Source organism: Lepidochelys kempii, chromosome 6, assembly GCF_965140285.1.
Source record: "Lepidochelys kempii isolate rLepKem1 chromosome 6, rLepKem1.hap1, whole genome shotgun sequence".
In the NCBI taxonomy this organism is placed as follows: domain Eukaryota; kingdom Metazoa; phylum Chordata; order Testudines; family Cheloniidae; genus Lepidochelys; species Lepidochelys kempii.
Genome location: NC_136385.1, coordinates 28599065 through 28615370, shown reverse-complemented (window position 1 = coordinate 28615370; position 16306 = coordinate 28599065).

Genomic DNA, 16306 nt, shown 5'->3' with positions numbered 1-16306 from the left:
CAATCATTTGCGCTGGCGTAATCAAGAGTGGAATTTAGTCCCTGGATTCTAACTAGAGCTACACAACTAATTGATTTTTGGGTCAACCTGAAATTGGAATTTTTCAAAATTTTCAGCAAGTCAAAACAGTACGGCTGTAGATTAATCACAATTAATCACACTGTTAAACAACAGAATACCAACTGAAATTTATTAAATATTTTTGGATGTTCTTCTACATTTTCAAATACATTGATTTCTATTATAACACAATACAAAGTACACGGTGCTCACTTTATTTTTTATTACAAATATTGCACTGTAAAAATGAAACAAAAGAAATAGTATTTTTCAATTTACCTCATACAAGTACTGTAGTGCAATCTCTTTATTGTGAAAGTGTAACTTACAAACATAGATTTTTTTGTTACATAACTGCACTCGAAAACAAAACAATGTAAAGCTTTAGAGCCTATAAATCCATTAAGTCCTACTTCTTGTTCAGCAAATTGCTAAGACAAACACGTTTGTTTACATTTATGGGAGATACTGCTGCCTGCTTCTTATTTACAATGTCACCTGAAAGTGAGAACAGGCATTCACCTATCACATTTGTAGCCGGTGTTGCAAGGTATTTATGTGCCAGATATGCTAAACATTCGTACACCCTTTTATGCTTCGGCCACCATTCCAGAGGACATGCTTCCATGCTAATGATGCTTGTTGAAAAAATAATGCGTTAATTAAATGTGTGACAACTTCTTGGCCGGAGAATTGTATGTCTCCTGTTCTGTTTTACCTGCATTCTGCCATATATTTCATGTTATAGCAGTGTTGGATGATGACCCAGTACATAGAATCGTAGGACTGGAAGGGACCACGAGAGGTCAGCTGGTCCAGTCCTCTGCACTCATGGCAGGACAAAGTATTATCTAGACCATCCTTGACAGGTGTTTGTCTAACCTGCTCTTAAAAATCTCCAATGATGGAGATTTCACAACCTCCTTAGGCAATTTATTCCAGTGCTTAACTACCCTGACAGTTAGGAAGCTTTTCTTGATGTCCAACCTAGACCTCCCTTGCTGCAATTTAAGCCCATTGCTTCTTGTCCTATCCTCAGTGGTTAAAAACAATTGTTCTCTCTTCTCCTTGTAACAGCCTTTCATGTACGTGTTCATTTTAAGAACACTTTCACAGCAGATTTGACAAAATGCAAAGAAGGTACAATGTGAGATTTCTAAAAATAAATACAGCACTCGACACAAGGTTTCAGAATCTGAAGGCCGTCCAAAATTTGAGAGGGAGGAGGTGTGGAGCATGCTTTCAAAAATTTTAAAAGAGCAACACTCAGATACAAAAAGAAAAGGAGTACTAGTGGCACCTTAGAGACTAACATCTGATGAAGTGAGCTATAGCTCACGAAAGCTTATGCTCAAATACATTGGTTAGTCTCTAAGGTGCCACAGTCCTCCTTTTCTTTTTGCGAATACAGACTAACACGGCGGCTACTCTGAAACCACTCAGATACAGAAACTACAGAATTCGAATCACCAAAAAAGAAAAATCAACCTTCTGCTGGTGGCCTCTGACTCAGAGGATGAAAATGAACATGCATTGGTTCACTATGCTTTGGATTGTTAACAAGCAGAACCCACCATCAACATGGATTCATGTCCTCGGGAATGGTGGTTGAAGCATGAAGGGACATATGAACCTTTACGCATCTGGCACATAAATATCTTGTGACGCCGGCTACAACAGTGCCATGTGAAAGTCTGTTCTCACTTTCAGGTGATGTTGTAAATACGAAGTAGACAGCATCCTGCAAATTGTAACCAAACTTGCTTGTCTGAGCAATTAGCTGAAGTAGGACTGAGTGGACTTGTAGGCTCTACAGTTTTACATTGTTTTATTTTTGAATGCAGGAGTTTTTTTGGTACATAATTCTACATTTGTAAGTTCAACTTTCATGATAAAGAGATTGCACTACAGTACTTGTACTAGGTGAATTGAAAAATACTATTTCTTTTGTTTTTTTACAGTGCAAATATTTGTAATAAAAATAGATAGTGAGCACTGTACACTTTGTATTCTGTGTTGTAATTGAAATCAATATATTTGAAAATGTAGAAAACAGCCAAAAATATTTAAATAAATGGTATTCTATTATTGTTTAACAGCACATTTTTTTAATTGCACGATTAATCAGGATTCTTTTAATCGCTTGACAGCCCTTCAAAATAGTAAAAAAAAAATTGTTCAACCCAAGCCCAAATATTTCATTTAGATTTCAAGCAATTTAACACTAAAATACAAATGAATAGAATGAAAGGAAATTTTTAAACAAAAAGTAGTTTTGAATAAAAAAATTGAAATGTTTAGTTTTGAAAAAGTCAATATAAAATATTTCAACTTCTGTTAATAAAGTTTCTTTTCAGGACTAACAATACAGCAAAAACCATTTTAGTGTTGCCACATCTGCATTTTTCACTAAAAAAAGTTCTGGTCAATGAATTTAACTCAGCTCTAGTTCTAACCCCAGCTCTGACTTTCTGTATGATCTTGTGCATGTGACTTCTCAGTGCCAGGGGCTACATTTAGAGGAATTTTTCAAAATAAATAGATATACCCCAGATTTTTACTGCTGGAAGTACCCTTTGTGCCTCAATTTCCCAATCTGTAAAATAGAGGTAATAATACTTAGTGACTTTATATGGGTATTGTGAGGATTAATTCATTAATATTTGCAAAGTATTTTGAGATCCTCAGATGGAAGGTACTGCAGTATGTAAAGTGTCAAGTATTTTTCTACAGTGCTGTGTTGCTCTTTACAGATGCGTTTTTGAGCTATTCCTTGTGGGGGTGATTCTGCAGCATTTGAGTTGAAGACCTTGGTCAGAGATAACCACACCACTTCACGTATGCAAACCCAAAAGAGAATGTTTATACATAGGCTTGGAAGAATTAGATATTTATCTGTTAATGTCTATTTCACTGTACACACACAAGCCAAAAAAAATATTTCCATCAATAATCATCAACATTTACAGATAGGAAAAGAAAGAAAAATGCTGCTTCAGAACTTATCAGCATTTGATTTAATGCTATTTACTTCGTATATTTTGACATATGATGTTGACAATTTGTGTTTTAACATTTATAATGCTTTAACTTTTTGAATCTCAGTGTCTGGTCATTAAATTATTGGCACCCTGCATAAGTTCCCACAACTGTGAAAATTTAAAATAAAGAAAAACAAATTAAAGCTTAAAACTGATAATTCTGTGCATTTAAAAAGATAGAAAAAATGCTTAAAAATAAACATTGATATTTTCCATTGAAGTTATAAAAATGGATTTTTCTGCCAACCCTATTTGCATGATATAGTGCACATGCACAAACAAGCAACATTAAAAGAATATTATTAAGGTTGCAAAGTCAAGCACTTAAAAGTTAGGAAATGCCAGAATTAAGGTTGTCCATGCAACCTTAATTTCTCCCCCTGTGCATATGCATTATGATACAGTCTTTCATTTTCATGAGGACAGCAAAATGTACATCCTTGACACAAAGGCCACCACCAAATTTCAAGTCTCTGCTCTAAAGCAAATTTATAAGCAGCTGAAAACAGGGTCTTCTGATGCAAAATGTTGGGCAGCCTTCCTATGGCAAAGGTATCTTGTCAAACAACATTTGTTGCAACTTAAATTAAGTGCAAATAACAGGGTGGGGTTTGTTTTTGTTTAGTTTTTTGGAGTTTATCTGTGGCAGCTCTGAAAATGTACTATGAAAATCCCTTTAACCACCACATGAAACACAAATCTTTTCATGGATTCGATAGAAGTTGGTGAGGGGGAAAAGAAGACAGAAAAAAATGATTAAAAATAAAAGCACAGTCTATATTCCGTGAAATATCCTGCCAGGGATGGAGGAAGCCCAATAGGAAAAATAATAATTTCTCTATGACAAATAAATACCGAGCTGGAGGATGATTATTGGTCGAAGGGAAATATTCTGAAATGGTAGAGAATGGAAAGAGTTTTCCCCAACTCAAGGAAATATAATGGCAGATAAAGAGATTGACCATTTTGGGAGGAGGATGCCTTCATTTCTCTACGTGACTGTAGATTATTTCGGCTTCAGAAGACAAGAATGTCCCTTTAACATCTGACCTGGCCTTTATTTTAGAGAAGCACTTCACGGTTCAGAAAAGACAGACAATTTTCTAATTCCCAGCTCTGCTGGAGGCTGAGGCAGCAACTTCCAGACAGGACACCTGCTAACACTAGAGAAATGGCATTATTATGTCTACAAGTTTACAAATCTGAGGATCAAAAAGCCTTTGCTGTTGCCGCTACTACACAGGCCAAGGACAACGACTTCTTCACAACAGAGTTTCAGAGGTTTTTCCCCCTTCCCCCCTTCAAGCAATGGTCTCTTTTCACTTTCAGTCGCAGTAGATTGGTTTCCACGTGAAGAAGTCAATCGTCAAAGAGTTTGCTAAATTTCATTGGTGTGTAGCAGAAAAGGGATTAGACTTGGGGCCTTTTTACCGGCCAGCCTTTAAGCAAATAAATGTTCTTGAATTCTTAGAGAGAGAATTGTAACTTAAAATAAGCAGTATTCTCCCAAACGAAATAGTAAACAAATCAATGCAAAATATTTCAGTAAAGATTTGGGGGAACATAGGGTTAAAACTTTGTTTGCTGTACTTCTCTGCTTTTAATTATTTCTGTTAATTATTCCTGAGGGCATAGGTATTTAGACATTAAAACATACATATACATACCACTAATATTGAATGATATTTGAACATTCATTTTTAACATATCTATTCAATGAAGGCCTGATTCTCAACCACTAGCAGCAATGAGGATGATGACGGAGGGAGGGGTTACACTCAAGGGCAACATATTTTAGTACTAAGATTCAAAATTTTATTACATAGCAATAACCTCACTAAACAACAGTCCCTTTGGGCCAAATCCTTACCCCAATGAAGTAAAAGTACATTTTTTCCCTCTTAGTGGATGATGGAATCACTGCCATTTTTCTTAAATCCAACCCATTGCCATAAATCACTGTAGCAGGAGTTTTAGTACCCAAAGGATGATAGTAGAACCAAATAACATTTTACACTTTTGTTAGACCTTGAATCCAAAGCGCTTTACAAACTAACTACCCCTGGTTCTGCAAACATGTGCACAGGTGTTTAGCTTTAAGCCTGAGTAGTCATTGGGACTACTCATACTCAAACACCTGCGTATGTGTTTTGAGGCTGAGGATCTAATTACGTCAACTCCCATGTGAAATAGATAAGTATTAGCCCATTTCAGATTGGAGAATTTAGAGAAGTTAAGGTTTGGATCCACTAAACAACGTAAGCATTGGAAAACTGAATGTCACAGTGCCTAACTTTTAAGAGCCTAAAAATTCACGGGAACAACACTGTGACCCACAAAGCCTAGTTAGGCACCTACATTCCCCATACAATTAATGGGGAGAGATAGGTACCTAAGAAAGCATTTCATTGGGTGAAAATCAATTTATAGCTCAGTGGTTAGGGCACCCACCTGGGAGATGGGAGACCCCAGGTCTGGTCCCCTTGCTTCATTTCTTTATTCACAGTGGAATAGCCTCAACAGGAGAGATTCAGGGAGCCCTACAGGAGAATATCTCAGTGCTTAAAGCACTCTCCTGAGAGGTGAGAGACCCCTGCTCAAATCCTTTCTCCCCTTTGCCTGAGGGGATAGTTGAACCTAGGTTTCCCATATTCCAGATGAGTGCTCTGATCATCGAGCTAAGAGTGGTAAGATGGGCACCATCACCACCTTCTCCTCCTCTCCCCAGATTTTGAATGGGGTGCAATTTGTTGGGTAGCCTCCGAACAGGTCTACCGGATTGGGCTGCACACAATTTAGGCAGGTGAATTCCAATCTTCCCCTAGTTCATGAATTGCTCTGTGGCTTAGACAGGAGATGGGCATCTTTCTACAGGGAATCAGCACTGTGCATGCCCAGAGGCAGGAACATAGGCTCCTAGAGAAATTTTACTCTGACAATGTAGGCTCTGAGAAAGTTTAGGTATCTGTCAGTTTCACAGGAGTTTTGTGGCTCATGGTGTAGCCCAAACTGGGATTTAGGCACCTAAACTGGAGAGTTAGGGCTTGCCTACGACCTACAGCGCTCAGTGAAGATGCTACTTACACCGACAGGAGAGTTTCTCCCGTCAACATAGCTACTGCCTTTTGGGGAGGTAGAGTACCTATGTTGACAGGAGAAGCCCCCCTGTCTACACCGGGGGTTAAGTCAGTATAACTATGTAGTAATACTGACAAATTGGTAGTGTAGACCAAGCCTTAATGTCTGCCATAATTTAGCCTTTTTCCACTGGCATCTTTGGACCAGTTGTCTTCTCATTTAGGGCCTGATTCAAAGCCTCCTGAAGTCAACTGAAAGACTTAAAGGTTTTGGATCAGGCCCTTCTACTGGTATAAATCAAGAGCAACTCTACTGAAGCCAGTGCATTTACACTGTCATAAAAGGAGGACCTGACCCTTCTGTTTCTAATCTAGTGGACAAGGATGGCTGAGATTCTCCAAGAGAGAAAGGCTCAGATCCTCAAAGATATTTAGGTGCCTAACTCCCATTGATTTCAATATAAGTTAGGTGCCTAAATACCTTTGAAGACCTGGGCCTAAGTGATTTTGGGAGCCCAAACTGAGATTCTGAAAATTTACACCCCTTTTAAAAGTACGTGCTGAACACCCACCCTCTGCGAAGCACACTGCTTTAAAGTCAGTGGTTTGAGCATTGGCCTGCTAAACCCAGGGTTGTGAGTTCAGTCCTTGAGGGCGCTGTGAAGTTGATCTGGGACAAAAAAATGGGGATTGGTCCTGCTTTGAGCAGGGGGTTGGACTAGATGATCTCCTGAGGTCCCTTCCAACCCTGTGATACAGACAAAGTGTCTCACACTGAGCACTCAAAAATGGAAGCACCCCAAATCTTAAAAATCTCAGCTATGTATCCAAAGCAGCGGTTATCAAATTTGCTGGTTATCCTTCCCTTTTCTCAGCAAGAGGAAAGAAACAATCCTATTTCTTGGAAGAATATTTTTTAAAGAGCCAGATCATTTATTTTCATTCAGAACCTAATTTTGTAGAATAATAATAAATAATAATAAAGGTTTCAGCGTAGCAGCCGTGTTAGTCTGTATTTGCAAAAAGAAAAGGAGTACTAGTGGCACCTTAGAGACTAACCAATTTATTTGAGCATAAGCTTTCCTGAGCTACAGCTCACTTCATCGGATGCATTGGTCAGTCTCTAAGGTGCCAATAATAATAAACAAATTAAGCAAAAAAGTTTCACTTTTCCCATCCCAGGAAGGTGAATACTTCATGGACGTTTGCCTTGCTTTCAAGGGTCGGCTGGGTTCTCTTTGGTTCCCAACCACAACCATCCGCACCAATTCAGGGAGAGGATTTTTTGGGGGGGGGGGGAGGCTAAAAAGGGAAGGGGGAGGGAATAAGCAGATCTCATGTGCTGATTTTAATCTGGTCACTTCCCTGTCAAACTAATCCCTGCCTGACTCGGATCGGACTTTAAGAAATGTGCCTGGAAACCAAAAAGCAAACTTCATTTGAATGAAGCACACACTCCGGAGCCCCCATCTGCAAAGGGCCGCAATTAAATGCAAAGGGGGGGGGGGAGAGAAAAAATTAGCATTTTCCGCGGCCATCTGGCATGAGGAGCAGGCGATGGGGAACAAAAGGAGATTTAGGCAAAGGGGAGAGGCGAGTGTGCCATGGCATTGACCTGCAAATGAGCCTTTGTGAGCGAATTAAAGCTTCCCGGACCCCCCGGGACACCCCAAAACAGGCACCATTACAAACCATCCGGACAAAAACCCACTCATCAAAATTGTCTGCGATTGGGGGGAGGGAGGAAACGCCAACCATTTAAATATGCACTAACCCCCCCCCCCCCACACAGACTAAACCTCTCTGTAATAGGCGGTTAATAGTGGGTTGGCTTAAATGAGCTCTAAGGTTCTGATAAACCTGCTACAATTTCTAGCCTGGGGCCTCCTCCCTCCCCCAGGGAAATGCTCTGGGATACTGCTGGGTTTTAGGAATTAATTTAATTTTTACAAGAGGAAAAATATAACCCATCCGAGGCCTAATTTATAGCCCCACCACCAAACAATACAAATGGGGGAGACAGAGGGGAAGTGGGAGGGCAGTTGGTGATCTATTAGCCTCCAGATGCTGTTTATTAAAGTTTTGATCTGTTGTGGGGGTAGTGGTGGCTTGAAAGTGTATTTCTAAAGCAAACAAGAATCATTTCCCTAGGACAATGTGTGGAAGTTTGTAAAAGCAACTGGAGCTAGGGGGAAAAAAAAAGGGGGCCGGGGAATTTTCATATTCCAAAGAGAAGTCTGAAACCCTCAGGGCTGGCAAACAACTGCCCCACCGCCATGGCTCCTGCCTGCAAGCTAAAGAAACCTTTAAGTTATTTCAAAAGTTAAATCAAAGCTCCTGACACTGACAACTTGGTAAGGTGCAAGGGAGAAAAATAATTTCAAAACAGACCCTCTCCCCAGAGATGAAGGGGGCCAGAAGAGGGAAACTTGTAAATACAACGTGTTTCTTTATTACCCTCCTCCCCCTGGGGAATAGCCCCATTATAACCCATCAGCAATATATACTCAGCTGCTGTTACTCCGGGGCTGCAGCAGGTAGATTAAAGAACAGGAGGGGGGAGGGGAGGCAGAAGCGCTGTCTGTCTCCAGATCGGGCCGAGAAACAAAAGCAAATGGCCATAGCAGGCAATTTACTCCTGCAAGCAATTCAAGAGGAGCCGTCCATAGAAATCATCAATCACTCGGAGGGGCCTTGAGATTCAGCTACCAGCACTGATTCGAGCACACAGAGGAAATAAAAAGTGACAGCTCTCGGCTCCCCCCCCGCCCCCCACTCCGCCATTCATCGATAAAATAAAGATCTCGAGAAAGTCAGAAATGTGCAGGGCAGGAACAAGCCGCCTCCGTAAAACGGGGCAGATCGTAAGCAGGCCGCCTCCACTTGTGAAGCGGGAGGTTTGGATTTAGACGATCCCAATCCCCTGCCTTATTGCAACTCGCAGCCTCATGGAAATGCTCCACGCGGATTATTAGTCAGGCAGGGTTCCTCCCCCAGAGCACCGAGCTTGCTTCCACCCGAGAAGCCCCAGCCAGCGTGCCGCAGCCCCTGGGGCGTCCCCCACCCCCCGACGGAGATGGGTCTGGGATCCGCATGTCTCTGCCCCCTTGGCTCGCCCTGCAGGTGGGATCGCTCAGTCACTGCCTCTCCGGCTCTCTCCGCCCCCCCGGGGCCGTGTTTGGCGCTCCCAGGTGCCGCTCTCCCTGGGTTTGTTTGCAGTCAATATTCATGTGTTTCTGTCACCAGGGTGGCTCTTTTCACAGTGATCAGCCGGGCAGAAGGCTGAATGACAGGAGACTCGTGGCTCAGCCGCTCTGGGAGGGGGAAAGGCAAGGGGATGGAGGCGAGTCCCCAAACTCCTCTGCCTTGGTGCGTGTGTACACACTGTCCTACAGAGGCGGGGTAAGGAACTACTCCAGGCAGCAGTTCAGACACATTGCAGGTTGATCTGAGCTGGGCTTGCCCTGGAGTTTAAGCACAGGCACACGCTCCTCTGCCCCAAGTTTTCTAATAGGATGGACCAAGAACCATAAGAGAGAATCTCAGCTTTCATTTAAAAACAGATTTTTAGCCCCCCCTATAAAAAGCCTCCAAAACATAACCGGTACAAACCCATCCGCAAGGCTTAAAGCCTGGCGCTGATTTTTCCTAAGAGGTCACATTGTACCTTCCCGTGCTCCCCCCAAAGGCTGGACTTAGGCGTACAGAAAAAACATTGCTAGAGGTTTCTTGATTTTTAGGAAGACCCCAGATCTAATTTTACAGCTGACATTTCCCATTCCCCCGTAAATAAATGTGTCCCCCAACTTGGCTAATTGCTCATAGACACGTTAGAAGTAGGTCTGGAGGAAGCATTTGAAGCAGAGGATAGTGATCTTACGGGATCAACATAAAGAGGGTATTTCAGGTGTCCGCACTGCTGTGGAAGAAAGCGGAAGAGATAGCTGAGAGAGAAATGGATAAATCTGAGGTGGAGGATGATGACCCTGCTGGAGTGGAGACGGTGAGTGGCAAAATATTTCAAAGGCTTGTCTGGCAAAAACTACTAAGGCCAGCCATGAGAGTAATAAATAACCACCTGAATTTATCTAGCGCCTTTCATCCCTGTTAGTTAAACTTCATGACACTCCTATTTCACAGACGGGGAGACTGAAGCATGAATAAGGTTAAGGCACACAGTGGCAATGTGGAAACCTTTTATGCTTCAGGTTATTCCAATTCATTCTGGCAGCAAGTTGCAAGTTAAAAAGTAATTCTTTCAGTTACAGATGCTGATAAACATGGTTGAATATGCAAGTCCAGCTATTTATTATTTCCCATTTCCTTCTTTATAAGCGTACAATCTAAAACCAAAGGCCCATCCCGGTGCTCCAGATACCTCCCTCTTGTGCTGCAACTTTGTTTTGTTGTTTACATTTAAAAAAAACCCTCCATACTTGTGATTTTCAGTCTAAATAGAAATAAAAATCACAAACACGCTTTACGCAGAGGTGAATAAATTATAAACAAGAACAAAGAGGATACAATTGAACAATGTCGCCAAGCCAGTGTTTGCTAGGGAATTACTATTCCAGTCTTTGAAATCAATTAATACATAATTAGATTCCTCAAGAAAGGACAAACAAGAACTGCCATTCACCCCCTCCTTCTCCCACATGCATCCCAAAGAGAGACCGGGTCTTTAGCACAAACCAGACAGACAGCATTCTCCAGCAGTAAAAACATATTCTGGCTTTGGGTGTTCATTTAACAAACAGATCCTTGAACCTTGCTTCTGTTTTCAGTTTATTTCAAACATGTTTCTTTGTCTTCAGTTCATTAAAACATGTCTCTTTTGAGATCTATTTTTACATTTCAAGAATCCAGTATTGTACTTTTGTGGTGGCAGATGGCTCTAGACATCCAAGCATAAGCTCTCTTTCCTGCTTTTCCTTTCTGAGTCTCTTTCTGTACTACACTTGAAACCATGTTAGTAGCGCCCTTGTTTGCAATGTCCAAGACTAGAGCCCAATTCAGGAACATGGTAAATGTATGGCTTGGTCCTTTCTATACACTAAAGTCGAAATATTTTAACCACAGTGAGCACTACCGCTTGTTGTGTAACTGAGTCCCACAACCTGGTAGCTTTTCATAATGAGGATGGGATCTTAATTGTCTTTTCACCATGTCCTTGTGTTTACTTCATGTTAATGTAAAATAGGTCTAAGATGGTTTGGTTAGTTGTTAGGCTGACAATCCCTCAAGAGAAAAGCTAGGTAACCTTGCTGGGCTATAGCAAGGGGAAAGAAGTAGTCTCTTTGTAAGAGGGTGCAGCAAGGTCTATGGTATGCCTGATGGGATTTTGACTATGTTGGACACAGGATAATTTTCTTGTGTAAAAAAACCTGATTCTAAGGGCATGAGAAAATATACTATCTGTACAAGACAAATGTTAAGGGTTGTTAAACACAGCAGTAGCTACTCACTTATTGGATCGCCTTATTGAAGGCATTGGCTTAGATGCCCTGTCCATGCTAGTTGTTGATGAACTAGCAACAGACACTTCTAAGACCAGTTATCAAGCACGGATCTGAGAGGACTATTTGCCAGCATGGTTGTTAGCATAATTTATCTGTCAAATATGTACCAGATTTTTTTCCCCCAACAGTTGTGCGAAATGCTATAGACTAACCCACTGGGTAATCTGATTTGTAACACAGCCTGTAACCAGTTAGTTGATTGCATCTTATTAAATAGCAAGTACTATACAATAGGGCAAGAATGACAGTAAAACTGACAAAGAAGTGACTTAGAGACTTTAGACAGAGGTGAATCTGGATTTTTTATAACAATAAGGAAATGTTCAAAGATGTGTACGTGTGGTTGAATAATAATTGAAGCAGAAGGGGGAGAACAGATACAGCAGTCTATTTGAACTCCAGTGTTTCAAGATTCTGTATAGTTATATCGAGTTTAACATGGTTCATTGTTTATCCTGTGTTACTTGTAGTACTAAACAGGGGCTGAACAGCAAACTCTAAAGATAAACTGTACAGGTGGAAGTGTGCCTCAAAGCTTTTCTTTTTACTTCTGTTCCCAATACAGATTGGAAATCTGAACCCAATCTGCTTGCACTCCTGCCCAGAGTAAATACAGGTGACAGAATGGTCCCATCTTTGCTGTAAATACCATCAGTAACAACCTGATAGTGTTTACCTGTTCAGTCTTGCAGGGTAGATGGGCCCAAACCCTGGTTGAACCATGCTTCCAGCTCTACATTTCTAGGATTCTAGGCTCTTGAACTGTGGAATAGTGTAAACTTTTGTGTTTTAGCTACTTCAGGAGAACAGTATTATAAACAAGACCCACACCATAGTAGGAATTACAGTATCAATGGGATCCGTGGTAGGAGACCATCTCCAAAGGAATTAAATTTCTGTCTCACTCTGTGTTGGACACCAGGATATCCTGGAGACTGAAGATATCTATTTAGCCACAGGACAGGACAAGACAGCAACAGTACAAGCCAATGAAGTCTCCATATTCATTCACTCCTTGGCCTCCTGTGTCAGAAATTATTCCCATCTCAGAAATCATAATGGAGTCATGGCATCACTACTTTTTTTTCTAATATGAGAGTGAGCAGGATAGCCTGAGGAGGCTGGCTGAGGAATAAATTATGGTAGGATCCATGGGTCTGAAGCCTGGGTTAGAAAGGGCCCTTGAATCCACAAAGGAAGATTTGGAGAGGTGGGGAAGAGGGTGAGGAGTTACATGAGAGAACTAGAGAGCAGGAATTAGCATTGACAGGGGAGGCAGAGTCTTTGGTTTGTTTGTTGAGAGGGAAGAGAAAAAGGACTCTGGCTGGATCTAAAACCCATTAGTCTTAATCCACCACTAAGAACGCCCACTCCCTTCCCTAGAGCTCTTGCCCTTTTCCCTCTTTTATTTCTTTCCTTATTCCTTTTAAAATGTTTATTTAGACTTACCTGCTTCTAGCTCTTTCACTGTTGCAAGCTGCAGTTGCTTGGAGAAAAGAGTGTCAGAATGGAGGACAGGCAATTTATACATTAAGACACTTGCACACTCATAATTAATTAGGGGGAACACCTGGAGCCTTCTACAGAAAGCAGCCAGAAAATCTGAGTTGTATTCTGGAGAGAGAGATCCCAACTAACACTTTTTAATTGCATATAGAAAATAAAGAATAGATAAGGGCTGGATAGAACATAATAAAGGAAAACAGACAAATGCAATAGAAATGATGTCACCCGTATTGTTTTTTTTAGGCCTTAATCCTGCAAAATGGATTTGTGCAGAGCCCCACTAATGTCAGTGGGGCTCTGTGCAGATAGAGGGGTTTGCCCACATAGAGCAGCTTGCAGGTCTGGGGCCTCAGATCATAAACTGTTTGGGGCAGGTCTTATTTTGTGTCCGTAAAGCACTTACCCCACTTCGACTGCTAGATGTATAGATAATAGCCAGGTCTATAGTAATAACTTTTAATTGTATTATCCGGTCTGGTTTTATTTTGATCACTCTCACTTGCATTCAATAGCCACAATTTATAATAAGAGCACACAAGAACTGGACACAAGATTGTTGTTTAGCACTCCCCATTCCCCATCACTCAAGGCAGTTTGATAGACTTTCTAGAGTGTTACTATACATGCCAAGTAGGGACAATGGTGATGTCATCTATCGCATTCTAAGTCAAATATGTAAATGTAAACCTATCTACACAAAACGGGATTCAAACCTCCATAATAATATTCTTAGAAAGGAGAGTCTATTTAAAGCAACATGTTTATTCACAAATATTTTCAATGCAGTTAAAGAAAACAAAGAAATCCCTTTTTCAATTCTTAGCTAAAATACAAAAGATGAATCCTGTTATATGAGTGGTCATCATAACTACGTCACAAGGTAAGACATCATGGAAAATTAAACAAAGATAAAATATATAGATTAAGGTTTATAGGGCCAAATATGACCCCTACAAAAACTGTTACAGACTAATGTTCTTCAGATTAAAAATATTTCACTTCTATTTTAAATTTAAATCTACCAGATTCATCACTGAGATGGGAAATGCCAGTGCAGTTCCGGGGTCCACAAAAACACAATGTTGTATGTGCTCCCTCTACTGGCTCTGCCACAGCAGCTGTCTAAAAATATACATGGAGTCACACTGACATCTGATGATGTAGAAGCCCAGTGTTTGGAGATAAGACAATAATGCCATCTGAATTTGAAAGCAAACACCCCGTCCCCAAATGCTAACATGAGCTTTGTTCAGAAGATAAGGGGAAATGGAACATTTGCAGCATGGAAGAGCACAAACTCAGTACGGAAAACATTGCAATTTCTGTTGGCTTTACAAAGAAAAGAAAAGAAAAGAAAAGAAAAGAAAAACAAAATGATACCCACCCCCAATCCCGTGTGCAGACAGCTGCTCCTGCACAGAGCTCCAAGCAGTTATTTATTTAATATTATTTGTTTTGTAGTAGCACCTAGAGGCTACAATCAAGACTGGAGCCTCGTTATGTTAGGCACTGTATATACACAGAATGAGAGACAGTCTCTGCCCCTAAGAACTTGCAATTTAAACAGACAAGACTGGCAAAGCGTGTGAGGGGAAACAGAAGAACAGAGGGAGAGAGGAAAAGTGACTTTGTTAAGATCACAGAGCAGCTCAGTGCCAGGAACAATAATAGAACCCAGGTCTCCTGCTTCTCAATCTAGTGCCCCATCCACTAACTAGACCATGCTGCTTCTCAATGAGTTCTATGCACAGCCCTGCAGTCTGTGCATGAACTGTCAATTGCAGAACTAGGGACCTTAATGTCTGAGAAAAAAGTTTAAGTGTTGTTGTTACCAGTGGCCATTTTAGACTTGACCCCCTCCAGTCAGTCAACGCCACCTTTGATTATGAGCAAGGCAAAAAAGTAACTGATCTGCAAATAGAACCGTTCTTTTATTAAGGATCTTCCAATTATCATCCAGTATAAGTTGTGCATCAGGCAAAAACATAGAAAAAGAAATAAATAGTCAGTCTCTCAACTGAGCCACAATGCCTAAAAACACCTATATAATACTACAGGTTAGGTGATCCTTTTGGTGCTGGAAAGATATAGCTTTTATTTCAGTGCTGACCTGAACACAGCGGATTTTAATAACAGTTACAAAATGCTGAAGGGAACGGCTGGTGCCATTAGAATGGGAAAAATAAAAGTACGTGTGCTGTCTGTGTTCTCACAGTAGCTGGATTTTTCTGCTGAAATGATCAGCAGTGAAATGGTTAATGTTAACACTACATTTTCACCACTGCTCTTCAGAATTAACTCACCATTGAGATAAGGGGGCAAGTCTGCATTAATATTAAAACTACTGCTTGAGATTTTCAAAGCAGTCCAGGGAACTTAGCCACATTGTACCGTTAGTGAATGATGTGTGGCTAAGACCCCTGGACTACTTTGAAAATTCAACCATTTCTTTCTGTCTGCCTTCAGCAGACTCAAGACAGCGCTGCATTGGTTCACACTCATTTCATATTTGGAATGTCACGTTCAAATTACAGGGCTAGAAATACCCCTGCCCTCTTTTTTTAATGGATTATTGGAAGCCTAAATTTTGCAGAAACTACTGGTACCACCAGACAAGTTCAGGAGTACAGAAAAAATAATTGGGCACCTCACATTGGTATAGAAACCACAGAAGTATCTGAGGACTTTAATTTGCCATAGATCAAGTAGAATATTTAAGCATCTACTAATTAAAAGAGAAAAGAATTAGTAACCCTTCGGGACGATCCATTTTTATATAAATATGTGCTGAAGGCAACTCATAGACTTTAAGGCCAGAAGAGACCATCATGATCATCTAGTCTGACCTCCTGCTCATTGCAGGCCACAGAAGCTCACCCACCTACTCATATAATAGACCCCTAACCTCTGGCTGAGTTACTGAAGTCCCCAAATCAAGATTTAAAGACTTCAAGTTACAGAGAATCCACCATTTACACTAGTTTAAAACCTGCAAGTGACCCAGACAGGCCCCATGTTGCAGAGGAAGGCAAAAACCCCAGGGTCTCTGCCAGTCTGACCTGGGGAAAAAAATTCCTTCCTGACCCCAAATATGGTGATCAGT